The 14,219-nt window shown below is 41.4% G+C and overlaps 1 long non-coding RNA gene across 2 annotated transcripts in view; it reads right to left on the bottom strand.

Moving 5' to 3' along the window:
- Positions 1–1,176: 1,176 nt before the first annotated feature.
- The window catches only part of LOC122221906, a 34,181-nt gene continuing 21,138 nt past the window's right edge, over positions 1,177–14,219 (bottom strand). Inside the window, exon 3 of one of the 2 annotated variants that reach the window (XR_006203519.1) lies at positions 1,177–2,787. This is a non-coding gene — a long non-coding RNA (uncharacterized LOC122221906). Of the gene's footprint in view, positions 2,788–7,255; positions 8,434–14,219 lie in introns of those variants that run through there. The other variant, XR_006203511.1, reaches the window with a different exon arrangement.

Genomic DNA, 14,219 nt, shown 5'->3' with positions numbered 1-14,219 from the left:
TAATAATAATAATAATAATAATAAAACGTGGTCCTTAATGAAAATAACCAGGTGAAAGGCAAAAACTCAGCCCTGGCAGAAGTTAGCATTTGGCTGACGAGGACTGAATGACTTCGGCCTCCATCTTTGACTCGCTGAATTTCCCACAGCCCTGGTGTTCTCTGTGCCAGAACGCTGGGGCAAAACGAACTTTCACTCCTGATAAAGTTTAACTAGCACTTTTTGTGAAATTCAACACCCGGCAGGCCCAGGAAGATGGGGAGAAAAATGAGAGCTCGTCACGACTGGGACAGACTCGTGACACCGTCCATCCCCGAAAGGAGGAAGTCGTCCGTCGGGCCTGGATTTCTGACCACTGGGAACACGGTTGTCTCCGATGAAACTCTTGAGTTATGCACTATCTATGCCGATCTCTTTTGCCTTCTATAACCCCACGAGAAAGGATAAAGCACACTTTTAGACCTCAAAACGAGGATTCAGTCTGACTGATGACAATGCTAAACAGGTTGACGGCTGAAAGGGTAAGGTGATCAGCTCAGGCCGACTTCCTGTGGCTCAGGGCTCTCTGCTCTGCGGCCAGGAGCCAATGTTTGCTTCTCTCCTCGCTCTAATCTCTCTCACCACTCCCGTGCTCCTCAGACCTCCACTATCAGCATCACCTCTGACCTTCTTCGAAATAGAGCCTCAGGCTCCGCCCAGACACCCTAAACCACAATCTGCATTTTAACAGTCCCCAGATGATACGTAGGCGCTTTGAAGTTTGAGAAGCTTTGTTCTCCAGAGTTTTAAACCGTTCCTGAAAGAAGCCTTTGCTACTTACTGTTCTCTGTAGAACAGAAGAAAGAGGAGGGGCCGACTTTCACCAGCCTGCCTTCTTTCCCATCTTGTTGTCAAATGGTCAAATTAACCCCAAACACTCAGTTAAGGATTCTCCTGCCTCAGAGCCTTTAAAAACCCGTGAAAGGCAAATAACCATGTGAATTCACTTCTATGCGGAGTCTTAAAAACAAAACAAGTGTATAAATAAGCAAACAAAAAGCAGAATCAGACCCATGAATACAGAGAACAGACGGATGGTTGCCAGAGGGAGACCGGGATGGGCAAAACCGCTGAAGTGGGGGGGGGGGGGGGTGGGTACAGGCTTCCACTTAGGGAGTGAATGAGTCACAAGGATAAAGGCACAGCATAGGGAATATAGTTACTGATATTGTAATAACGTTACATGGTGACGGATGGTAGCTACGTTTGCAAGCACGGCATAATGTATACAGTTGTTCAATCGCTATGTTGTACCACTGAAACCAATGTAACGTTGTGCATCAACTGTACTCAAATTAAAAGTATAGTTGTCTTTGCGTGAGTAGAACAGCATGAACAGAACTGCACTTAACTGTAGACAACTTCACCTCAGTATGCCCCCGTAGAAACGAATAGTAGGATTTTTCCCTTTAAATATGTTGCCTCCATAAACAGCGTGCTTACTTCTCCCATTAGGCGCACACATCTGGCCATCTTATTTGGAACTTTATTCTCTCCCTCCACCAACATTTGCCAAGTACAAACAAGCATAAGTGACAGTTTACATAACACGTATTTCTATCTACAGGGATTCAATGGAATGTTGTCTTTTTTTTTTTTTTAATTGCATTGTTTGTTTTGCTTGAGACTAGCTGGGCAGTCTGGACTATGTCCTGCTTCACTGTTATACCCATCTGGTCTGGTCTCGTATCCATGTCTGAAGGCTGAGAGACACCACCGGGAAAGAAAGCTCAAGTGGCCCATTCTCCATTTTTAAAAAGTTAGGAACTGTCACGCTTCACTTTAAAATATTAATGCTCGGTGCCAGCGCAGTTTAAATTGAAAATAAGGTTTTAGCGTGCTAAGGAAAGTGTTGGCATGCTGCGCGTGTCCGTTACATCTCCACCTGCTTTGGGACTTTAAATGAAGCAAGAAAATAGATGCTGTGCTCAAACTCAAGAAGCCTGCATTTAAAAAGGTGTTTTGCCTGTCTTTGCCATTTGCTTCCAAATGCAAGACTCCACTTTCTGCCCTCAAGAGATGAAGTTGGTCCGGTCGATGCACATGTGTATTTCAACATTACCGGTGGCGACCCAGAAACTGTGTTGCCTGGTGGATTTCCATGACATACTGTTCTCGAAAGCCTTTAAATAATCCCTAGTAAAACTGAGAGACTACTTGCAGGTGACAATAGGGCTGGAAGTGATATGACGTTTGTACGTGATGAGCCACTCATTTTTGTGAAATAAAGAATCTTGTGAAAAGAGGAATTATGACTCGTATTTACAACAACTTTTCGTAAACATCCCCAAATTCCAGGCACAAGACAAAAGGCATGACTCATATCACAGTAGGCATTACAGCCAGGGAAGTGGCCCTTGTGAAGATTGCTTCCCTAATGCCTGAGAATGGCTCTGAGGAGATCTGTAGGAAGCTGATAATAGGTACTTCGTCGAGCATCACCAGTCAAAATCTGCTTTTTGATCAAGAGCATTTCCTCAGCTAAAAATGTCCTGTTTCCAGACCTTAATGTGATTTTTTTTTTTAGTGGATTACCATTGAAGAGCCTGAAAACTGGAAAAAAAAAAAACCCAGTATGAATGATCATCATTCTTCCACTTGTGCTGTCACTGGAATCCTGGCGATGAGACGATCCCGATGGAGTTCTCCTGCATACTGTGGTTTTCAGGGGGCTGGAGGGTGCTCTCCCTCTAAATCTCTCCTCAAGGGCTTGTCAGCTGGCCAAGACCTCACCTGCCGGAGGCGTTCCTGTGAATAAAGGCGACAGGTGCACACAGCACTTGGCTTCAGAAGTCACGTTCAGAGGCCCTACTCGGTGGAGGGGATGAGGAATGTGCATTTTTACAAGTGTTCCAGATGGTTCTGGGGAGGTGATCCTCCTATAAGTTTAGAGAAACACTGGATAAAACCTAGATAATTCTTCATCTTAAAAAAAAATGTGTATCAAACCCCAGAATATAAGTGGTGATGAGAATGGGGAGAAACTGGAACCCTTGTTCACTGTGGGTGAAAACGTAAAATAGGACAATGGCTATGGAAAGTGGGAGGGTGGTTCCTCGAAAAGTTGAATGCCAAATTACCGTATGATCCAGCAATCCCACTTCTGGGTATAGACCCAAAGAATCGAAAGCAGGGTCTCAAAGAGATATTTGTATGCTCACGTTCATAGTGTTATTTGCAATAGCCAAGAGGTGGAATCAACCCAACTGTCCACTGACGGGATGAACGGATAAACAAAAGATCACACACACACACACACACACACACACACACACACACACCGGAATTTTATTCAGCTTTAAAAAGTTTGGAAATTCTGATTCATGTGACAACGTAGGGCATTGTGCTAAATGAAATAAGCCAGACACAAAAGGATAAATATTATAAGATGCTACTTTTACATAGGTACCTAGAGGAGTCACAATCAGAGACAGGAAGTAGAACGGTGGTTGCCAGGGGCTAGAGGGGAGGGGGAAATCGGGAATCACTGTTTTCAGTTCTGCAGAATGGATGGTGGTGATGATCGCACCACAATGTGGGTGTACTTATTACCACAACGGCACACTTACAAATGCTAAAGATGATAAGCTTCATGGTGTGTGTATTTTACCACAATTAAGTATTATAATTAAAAATATTCCAAGCCTCTGAGAGAGAAAGAACATTATGCAAATAATAAATTACTGGCTCTGTGAGTTTGTATTTCGGGTGGGTCAAAACGCACTTAAGGACTCCAGGATTTAGAGAGCATCAAGAAATTAGTACACGGCACAGCCAGGATCTGAATCCAGAGTCCCCTGGCCCCGAAACCCCCACGCCCATCCCCTCCGCCCCCTCTGGCTCATTTCTGTTTAGACGTAGGGGAGGATGAGAGTCATCTTTGGGGCCCATGTCTGAGGCCTATGTTCGGATCACTGAAACACAGGGCAGAGGTTGCAAAAGTGGGAAACTGGGAGGAGAATATTACGGAGAAGAGGATTTGTTGGAAATGTTGGCCTGGCACTGGAGAGGGTGGGTTTGGGAACTGTTGTTGGGCTAATTAAAAGTAGAAACAGAAAGTAAATGAGCTCAGCAGAGATGAGGGGGGAAAAAAGCAGCACTGGGGAGAGAGAAGCCAAGAGTCAGAGCCAGAACCTGCAGAAATGACAGCACTGTGTTTAGGAAGCAGACCAGGAAGCAGGGTCCAGTGATGGGGAGAGAAAAGAGGTAGGGGAACCTCACGGCCAGATTCTTCCACGGCAAACCACAACTCCAGGGGCTAGTTGTGCAAACTGGTATTTGTGTACAGATATCACAGGCTCCACATGTATGGAATCTTCACAACGGCTATGCAAGGTCACATAGAGAAGTGCTGTTATTTTAATGTTATTTATTTATTTATTTATTTATTAAATGTTTATTTTTGAAAGATAGTGAGAGAGACTGAGTGTGAGCGGGGGAGGGGCAGAGAGAGAGGGAGACCCAGAATCCAAAGCAGGCTCCAGGTTCTGAGCTGTCGGCACAGAGCCTGACGTGGGGCTCGAACTCACGGACCGCGAGATCGTGACCTGAGCCGAAGTCGGTCGCTCAATCGACCAAGCCGCCCAGGCGCACCTGTTCTTTTCATTGTATAGACAAGCAAAGGGAACCACAACAATATTGGCCAGTTTCTCAAGGTCATAGGCCAACACCCATGGCAAAATCTTCGAAGTTCAGAAGCCCTTTTCTTTGCATTATGAAGAGGCCGGGGCACAACAGCCAGGTGCTGGTAATAATGGGATGTGTCACTGGCAGGAACAAAAATGTTGATAAGGAAAACAAACTGGGGGCTCCTTGGTGGCTCAGTCGCTTAAACATCCGACTTTGGCTCAGGTCATGATCTCGCGGTCCGTGAGTTCGAGCCCCGCGTCGGGCTCTGTGCTGACAGCTCAGAGCCTGGAGCCTGCCTCGGATTCTGTGTCTCCCTCTGTCTCTGACCCTCCCCCATTCATGCTCTGTCTCTCTCTGTCTCTCAAAAATAAATAAACGTTAAAAAAATTTTTTTAAGAAGAAAAACTGTAAGTCAATCTGCTTTTCACATCAACACACACCAACAATTCGCATTATGCACCTCTGCAAAAAATCTTTTTGTACGACAGGCTATAAACAGCTGCCACCGGTGTTGGTGACTTTTACTAATTCAGGTGAGCTGCACATGAGCACACTTGAATTACTTATCTCTCCATAATCACTGTATTCTCTATGGAAGTTAATTGGGAGGATCCCCAGTTATTCCAACTTACGTGGACTCATCAACATGCAGCCATTCTGACGATAAACTGGTAACAGCATGGCCTCACTCAAGTTCGCTTTGGGCCAGTTTTTGTCTCCAGCCCTGTACCATGGCATGCGGCTGTGATTCAACAGCAGACTCAAAATAAACAACGACAGGACAATGACTGTGAAGACGAAAAGCCAGAACTTGAGTCCCTTCAGTTTCATTATTTTATATGACCACGCGGAATTTTTCTTTGTGCTTAAAACGTGGAAGAGTGAAAAAGTGCAGTGCAATATTTTTTGTCTGATACATGCACATTTTAGTTCAGAACCCAAAGAGTTTACTACAGTTGGGTATCTTTGAAATTAAAATATATTATTTTTAATAGAGAGAATAACGATTGCTACTTATTACTGACCAGTAGAGGAAGTAATTTTGTCCGGTAGAGAACACTATTGTTGGTGGCAAATGCTCCAAACCACCGCACTGCCCAAGCTAGACCACAGCACCACCCTCCCACCCTCCCCATGCCTCCATGCCCAGGCCCCGAGGTGGGGGGTGGTAGGGATGCCTGGCTGCACTAAAAGGTGGGGGCCGCGGTCAGGCTCCGCTCTTTTCCCCTCTGCTCCTCTAGTCAGTCTGCAGAGACCCCCAGCAAGGAGGCCCTCTAGCTGCCAGGGCTCCCAGGCATCTGCCCCTGATATGTCACCAGCCGCCTTTTACCAGAAGGACACAGTGCAGAAGGCTTTGGGAAGTGAAAAATAGCTGCTTCTCTCAAACAGCCCAGAGATCCATACTCTGGGATGGTTAAAAATAACCCCAAGGTCCAGGGGGAGACGTGGATCTCAGAGAAGCATTTGTCCCAGGGAGCACACACAGACAGCAGTCCATTTCCTCAGATGTAGCTTAAAATAGTAATGGAGCAAGCCAGCAGTTTTAAATTCATCACTGAAAATTTTCCATATGCGGGCCGCCTGGGTGGCTCAGCCAGTTAAGCATCCGACTTCAGCTCAGGTCATGATCTCGCAGTCCATGAGTTCAAGCCCTGCATCGGGCTCGTGCCCACAGCTCAGAGCCTGAAGCCTGCTTCGGATTCTGTGTCTCCTCCTCTCTCTGCCCCTCCCCCACTCATGCTCTCTCTCTCTCTCTCTCTCTCTCTCTCTTAAAAAATGAATAAATATTAAAAAAATTTTTTTCATATGCTGTCACAAACACCTTTTTTGGTCTTAGACAAAATTGACACTTATGTTCCCATACTATACTTTGCTTAAGTTCTATAATTACCTATAACACACACACACACACACACACACACACACACACAACGCACATACACAAATACCCTTATATATACCCACTGATGTACATACATATATCCACATACACAATATTAATACTACATTGTTCAGATGTATATAAACACATGTTTAATAACTATATATTTATATGTGCATATTAATCTGGTCTCATGTATATCTACATACATGTCTATTTATATCTATAAAATCAAGCAGATGATGGTTGGGAATAGTCTTTGGAAGAAAATCCGATATGTAAACGCAATGTATTTTTATTATACATCATTGGGCAAATTTGCAGAAATGCAGAAAAGGATCCACTTTCTCCTAGAAGTTAAAAATGTTGGGGCACCTGGGTGGCTCAGTCGGTTAAGCGTCCGACTTCAGCTCAGGTCAAGATCTCGCGGTCCGTGAGTCCGTGAGTTCGAGCCCCACGTGGGGCTCTGGGCTGATGGCTCAGAGCCTGGAGCCTGCCTCTGATTCTGTGTCTCCCTCTCTCTCTGCCCCTCCCCCGTTCATGCTCTGTCTCTCTCTGTCTCAAAAATAAATAAATGTTAAAAAAAAAAATTAAAAAAAAATGTTTTTTTAAAAGGTTCATTTTCAAAAAAAATTAGAAGAAAATAATTCCTAGTAACAGAGGACATACAGATGAATATAAGTCATGAAAAAGAATGTATTTTGATATTATCATCAACTGAGTAGTAAACTGTCAAAGGTATGGGGTAAGTATAGACCAAGTAAAGGTGCAAACACTGCCTAGTGACCACCGAGGGAATGTTCTAGTAGTGCACGTGGATCAAAAGTTTCTAGATAAGTTCCGCATCCCCAAGGACGGTCCTGAACCTGGTAATCCCTGACCAGTCAGCCAGTCCTGGGTTTGCAGGACAAATCTAGTTCAGACTTTGAATCCCAAAACAGGATTGGAGTTGCTTTAGGGAATCCTAGAGAGAGGGCAATTTAGTCTCTGTAGAATCTCTTCAGGTTTTTAAACTGATTTCATACCATAAATCCTAATTCAGCCCAAATCTGTGCTGGTTCCCATAAGATGCCCCCCAGTGGGCTTCTAGAACCTCCCCGATGCCCCAAAGCCTTGAACCTTGATCAAAGCCAGAGAAAACGGTAGTCGGTTCAGGCAGCCTGGTCTTGCCTAGTGAAAATTCCAGAGTGTTGGCTTCAGAGCTATCTCACAATTCATGTCAAGCCTCCCTGTGGTCTTTCACTGGACCTAGTACCAACCTCGGCAGGATGCTTAATTCCTTCATGGCATCTTATTGCAGATAATAGTCCCAGAGGGGGTAGGGAAAATGCACCCTGCTCTGCCAGCTCTCCACTGTGAGGCGACAGAAGCCAGGAGATGGATCTGACAGTGGAATTCTGCTGCTTTCTCCCTAACTCTGGAAAGGTTTTCTTCCAAATCTTTGAGAGTTTCCTGTGCCTGTTAGGTAGGTTACGTATTTGGCTCAATGTGACTTTTTTCTTAGGCACATATACAGGACTCCTAGAGGAAACGGTACAGACATAAATATACTAACTTCTTGTTGAGGCTATAGGTTCTGTGAACAATAACAGCTGCCAGTATGAACAGCACAACTGAGACAAGTTACCCTTTTTGTATTAATATTACAAACATAATCATTATGTTTACTCCGTATCTGCTTCCAAGGTGTTCAAAAGACTTTTCAGATGATTTGTAAGAGGTTCTCAACCCGCTGGCTGTACCAAGATTGTTTTGGGGGAACTTGGTCCAAGGCAGCTGGAGATTTAGCCTCCTTTCCACATCTTCCTCCAAAGTCGCCGTCTTGCAAAACCAGGACCAATAAGCGGAAATCTTTAACTGGTGCCTGTCAGAGGCCACATTGCCTTTAATGACAAGACAAAGAGAGAGAAAGAGATTCCCACAGCTGGGGTCGCCCTTGGTAGCTGGGCCTACATTTTGCTTTGATTTCCAGAAGCAAGGCTTCCATCATCCGGTCCTCCCTAATGTGACTGATGGTCTCCTTTCTGGATATATCTCCCACGATAATGACAAGTTTTAGTCTGAATATAACTCATCTCTCCATCTGCCTTGTCATGGCTTTAGACCCAGATTTTCTTCCCTTTTACTTCTTTCCTATTCCCCATGGTAGAGTGCTCTGCTGAGAACAGATGCTCAATAAAGAGTAAATTCTTAAATTCACCCCACTGTAATTTTTCATTTCTGTGATTTTGATGACCTGAAATCCTTTCTTGGTTTGTACAAGAAGGGTAGGCAGAGAGAAAGTGAAACCGTTTCAGGTCTCTGGGAGCTGGGGCAAAGAGCTAAGTTGGGCCTAAGAACAGCAAAATCAGGCACATGATGTGTAACTTTCACTTTTATTTGAGCCCCTGCACACTTTGACTATTTAAGGAAGAGCTGTCAGGTGACGATGAATTAGTACAGGCAAGTCCTATAAAAGGAACCTTAGAGACCACCTAGTCATGCCATTTACCTCCACTGAATATCCTCCAGTGGTAGTCACTGTTAATCGTAGAAATCTATGCATTTTGAGGAAGCTTTACTTAAAGACTACATGTTAGGCCACAAAATAGGTCTCGATCAATTCAAGATTAAAATCATACCAAGCATCTTTTCTGACCACAATGGCTAAAACTAGAAATTAATTATAAGAAGAAAACTGAAAAAAACACAAACATGCAGGGACAAACAACATGCTACTAAACAATCAACGAGTAAATGAAGAAATCAAAGAGGAAATCAAAATATAATTCAAGACAAATGAAAATGGAAACACAACTTTCCAAAATCTATGGGACATGACAAAGGCAGTTCTAAGAAGAAAGTTCAAAGTGGCACAGGCCTACCTCAAAAAAACAAGAAAAATCCAAATAAACAATTTAACCTTGCACCTAAAGGAACTACAAAAAGAACAAATAAAACCTAAAGTTAGTAGAAGGAAGGAAATAATAAAGATAAGAGCGGAAGTAAATGAAATAGAAACCAAAAACAAAACAAAACAAAAAAAAACAACAATAGAAAAGATCAATGAATCTAAAAGCTGGCTTTTTAAAAAGATAACCAAAATTGATAAACCTCTTGCCAGACTCATAAAGAGAGAGAGAGAGAGAAAGAGAGAACCCAAATAAATAAGATCAGAAATGAAAGGAAGAAGTTACCCACAGAAATACAAAGAATCTTAAGAGACTATGAATATTATGAATAATGTATGCTAAAAAATTAGAAAACATAGAAGAAAGGGATAAATTCCTAAAAAATACCTTCTAATACTGAATCACAAAGAAACAGAAAATCTGAATAGATTGATTATATGTAACAAAATTGAACCTATTTTAATTTTTAAACTCTCCAACAAGAAAAGTCCAGGACCAGAGAGCATCACAGGCAAGTTCTACCAAGTTTTTAAGAAGAGCTAACACCTATCTTTCTCACAATTTTTTGTTATTGCAAAAAATTGAAGAGGGAGGAACACTTTGAAACTCATTTTACAAGGCCAGCATTACCGTGATACTGAACCCAGACAGACACCGCACAGAAGAAAATTATAGGCCAATATCCTTAATGAACACAGATGCAAAAATCCTCAACAAAATATTAGTGAAACAAATTCAACAATATATTAAAAGTATCATACACTATGATCTAGTGGGATCTATTCCAGGGAGGCAAGAATCTTGGTTCAACATCTGCAAATCAATCAACATGATATACCACATTAACAAAATAAATAAAAATAATATGATCACTTCAATAGATGCAGAAAAAGCATTTGACAAAATTTAACATCCATTTATGATAAAAACTCTCATCAAGGTAAATATAGAAGCAACATACCTCAACATAAGAAAGGCCAGATGTGACAAGCCCACAGCTAACATTATACTCAACAGTGAAAAGTTGAAGTCTTTCCCTCTCAAATCAGTAACAACACAAGGATGTCCACTCTCACCACTTTCATTTAACATAGTATTGAAAGTCCTAGCCACAGCAATTAGGCAAGAAAAGGAAATACAAGTCATTGGAAAAGAAAAATTGGAAATTGGAAAAGAAAAAGTAAAATTGTCACTATTCGCAGATGGCATAATATTATATATAGAAAACCATAAGGACTTCACTTCAAAACTGTTAGAACTAATAAATAAATTCAATAAAATCACAAGATACAAAATTAATACCCAGAAAGAGTAATTTTTCTATATGCTTATAATGCACTATCAGAAAGAAAAATCAAGGCTATAATCCCATTTACAATTGCATCAAAAAGAATAAAACACCTAGGAATAAAGTTAATCAAGATGAAAGACCTGTATTCTAAAAACCATAAGACATTGATTAAAGAAATAGAAGATGACACAAATAAATGGAAAGACATTCCATGCTCATAGACTGGAAGAATTAATATTATTAGAATGTCCATACTATCCAAAGAAATATACAGATTCAATGCAATCCCAATCAAAATTCCACTGGCATTTTTCATAGAACTAGAACAAAGAGTCCTAAAGTTTATGTAGAAACACAAAAGATCCCAAAAAACCAAAGTAATCTTTTTTTTTTTTTTTTTTTAATGTTTATTTATTTCTGAGACAGAGAGAGACAGAGCATGAGTCGGGGAGGGGCAGAGAGAGAGGGAGACACAGAATCTGAAGCAGGCTCCAGGCTCTGAGCTGTCAGCCCAGAGCCCGACGCGGGGCTCGAACTCACGGACCGTGAGATCATGACCTGAGCCGAAGTCGGACGCTCAACCGACTGAGCCACCTGGGCGCCCCAAAACCAAAGTAATCTTGAGAAAGAAGAACAAAGCTGGAGGTATCATGCTCCCTGATTTCAAACTATACTTCAGAGCTATAGTCATCAAAACAGTATGGTACTGGCATGAAAATATACATATAGATCAATGGAACAGAATAGAGAGCCCGGACATAAACCCACATATATATATCAGTTAATCTATAACAAGCTGCAAGAATATACAATGGGGAAAAGACGGTCCCTTCAATAAATGATGTTGGGAAAATAGGACAGCTACATGCAAAAGAATGAACCTGGACCAATATCTTACACAATATACAAAAATAAATTCAATGTGGATTAAAGACTCGATGTAAAACCTGAAACCATAAAACTCCTAAAAGAAAACATAGGCAGTAAGCTCTTTGACATCAGTCTTAGCAATATTTTGAGGGGTCACTCTCCTCAGGCAAGGGCAACAAAAGCTAAAATAAACAAATAATATTACATCAAACTACAAAGTTTTGCACAGCGGAGGAAACCATCAACAAAGTGAAAAGGCACACTACTAAATGGAAGAAGATATTTGCAAATTATACATCCAACAAGGGGCTCATGTTTAGAATATATTTTAAAACTTACACAACTCTTATCACAATGAGCACTAAATAATCTACAGATTATTGCTGAATCACTAGATTCTACACCCGAAGCTAATATAACACTGTATGTTAACTACACTGGAATTAAAATTTAAAACTTAATAAAAAAAAAAAAAACTAAGCTGAGAAATCCATGGCCGAGTATTGTGACATTTCTCCTCAGCCAAGTAACCAAGTGAGTAATAACAGAATGATGAACACCTACGGGGAAAGATGTCTCATAATTAACAAGCCACTCTGCCATATTAAAATAACAAAAGTAAGGCAAACATATTTGGGATTTTCAAAATTGCCATAAAATAAACATAAATAATTCTCACCTCAAAAAAAAAAAAAAAAGGATACAACTTAATATCAAAAAAGCAAACAACCTGATTATTAGATGGGCAGCAGATATGAATAGACATGTTTTGCAAAGAAGATACAGATGGCCAACAGGCACATGGAAAGATGCTCAACATTACTAACGGTCAAGGAAATGCACATGGAAACCACAATGAGGTGTCACACCTGTCAGATTAGCTAGAATCAAAAGACAAAAAATAACAAATATTGGTGAGCATGAGGAGAAAAGGGAACTCTTATGCACAGTTGGTGGGAAAATAAATTGGTGCAGCTGCTGTGGAAAACAGTATGGAGGTTCCTCAAAAAATTAAAAATAGACTATCAGCAATTCCACTCCTGGGTATTTATCCAAAGAAAACATAAACACCAATTTGAAGAGATCTATACACACCTGAGTTCACTTAAGATTTATGGCCAAGATTTGGAAGCAACCTAAGTGTCTGTCAACAGATGAATGGATAGGGGCACCTGGGTGGCTCAGTCAGTTATGCATCTGACTCTTGATTTCTGCTCAGGTCATGATCTCACAGTTTATGGGATAGAGACCCACGTCAGGCCCTGTGTTGACAGCATGGAGACTGCTTAGGATTCTTTCTCCTTCTCTCTCTGCCCCACCCCCACTTTCTTTCTTTCTTCCTTTCTTTTTTTCTTTCTTGCTTCCTTTCTTTCTCTCTCTCTCTTTCTTTCTCTCTTTGTCTCTTTCTTTCTCAAAATAAATAAACTTTAAAAAATAGATGAATGAGGGGTGCCTGGGGGCTCAGTTGGTTGAGTGTCCAACTTCGGCTCAGGTCATGATCTCATGGCTGGTGAGTTCGAGTCCCACATAGGGCTCTGTGCTGACAGCTCAGGGTCTGGAGCCTGCTTCAGATTCTGTGTCTCCCTCTCTCTCTTCTCCTCCCCCACTCATGCTCTGTCTCTCTCTCTCTCTCTCTCTCTCTCTCTCAAAAACAAATAAACATTAAAAAAATTTTTAAATAGATGAATGGATATAGAAGATGTGATAGGAATATTATTCATCCATTAATATAAATGAAATCTTGCCATTTGCAATAACATGGATGGACCTAGAGGGTATTAGGCTAAGTGAAATAAGCCAGACAGAGAAAGACAAAAGACAAATACCATATGATTTCCCTTATATGTGGAATCTAAAAAACAAACAAACAAAAAAACAAATACATAAAACAGACATAGAGTCATAAATACAGGAAACAAACTGTTGAGTACAGAGTGGGTAATGGTTGGGGGGCAGGCAAAACAAGTGAAGCAGATTAAGAGATACAAACTTGCAGTTATAAAATAAATAAGTCGCTGGGATGTAATATACAGCACAAAGAACATGGTCAATAATATTGTAATAACTTTGATGGTGATAGATGGTAACTACACTTATTGTGGGTATCATTTTATAATGTATAAAATTATCAAGTCACTACGATACACAGCTGAAATTAATAGGATATTATACATCAATTATACTCCAATTAAAAAAAAAAATCTTGGGGCGCCTGGGTGGCTCAGTCGGTTGAGCGTCCGACTTCGGCTCAGGTCGTGAGTTCGAGCCCCGCGTCAGGCTCTGTGCTGACAGCTCAGAGCCTGGAGCCTGCTTCAGATTCTGTGTCTCCCTCTCTCTCTGACCCTCCCCCGTTCATGCTCTGTCTCTTCTCTGTCTCAAAAATAAACATTTAAAAAAAAATTAAAAAAAAATCTTGACAAAACTGGAAGAGGACTTCAACTCTCTCCATTTGACCTCCATCTGTACCTTCTTTATTTTTTTTAAGTTTATTTATTTATTTTGAGAGAGACAGAGACAGAGTGAGCGGGGTAGGGGCAGAGAGAGACTCCCAAGCAGGATCCATGCTGCCAGCCCAGAGCCCAACATGCGGCTCGAATACACAAAATCGTGAGATCAT

The sequence above is a fragment of the Panthera leo genome, chromosome A1, assembly GCF_018350215.1.
Source record: "Panthera leo isolate Ple1 chromosome A1, P.leo_Ple1_pat1.1, whole genome shotgun sequence".
NCBI classification, from domain to species: Eukaryota; Metazoa; Chordata; class Mammalia; order Carnivora; family Felidae; genus Panthera; species Panthera leo.
The sequence above is the reverse complement of the archived record's forward strand: the minus strand, read 5'-3'. Positions and strand labels throughout refer to the sequence as shown.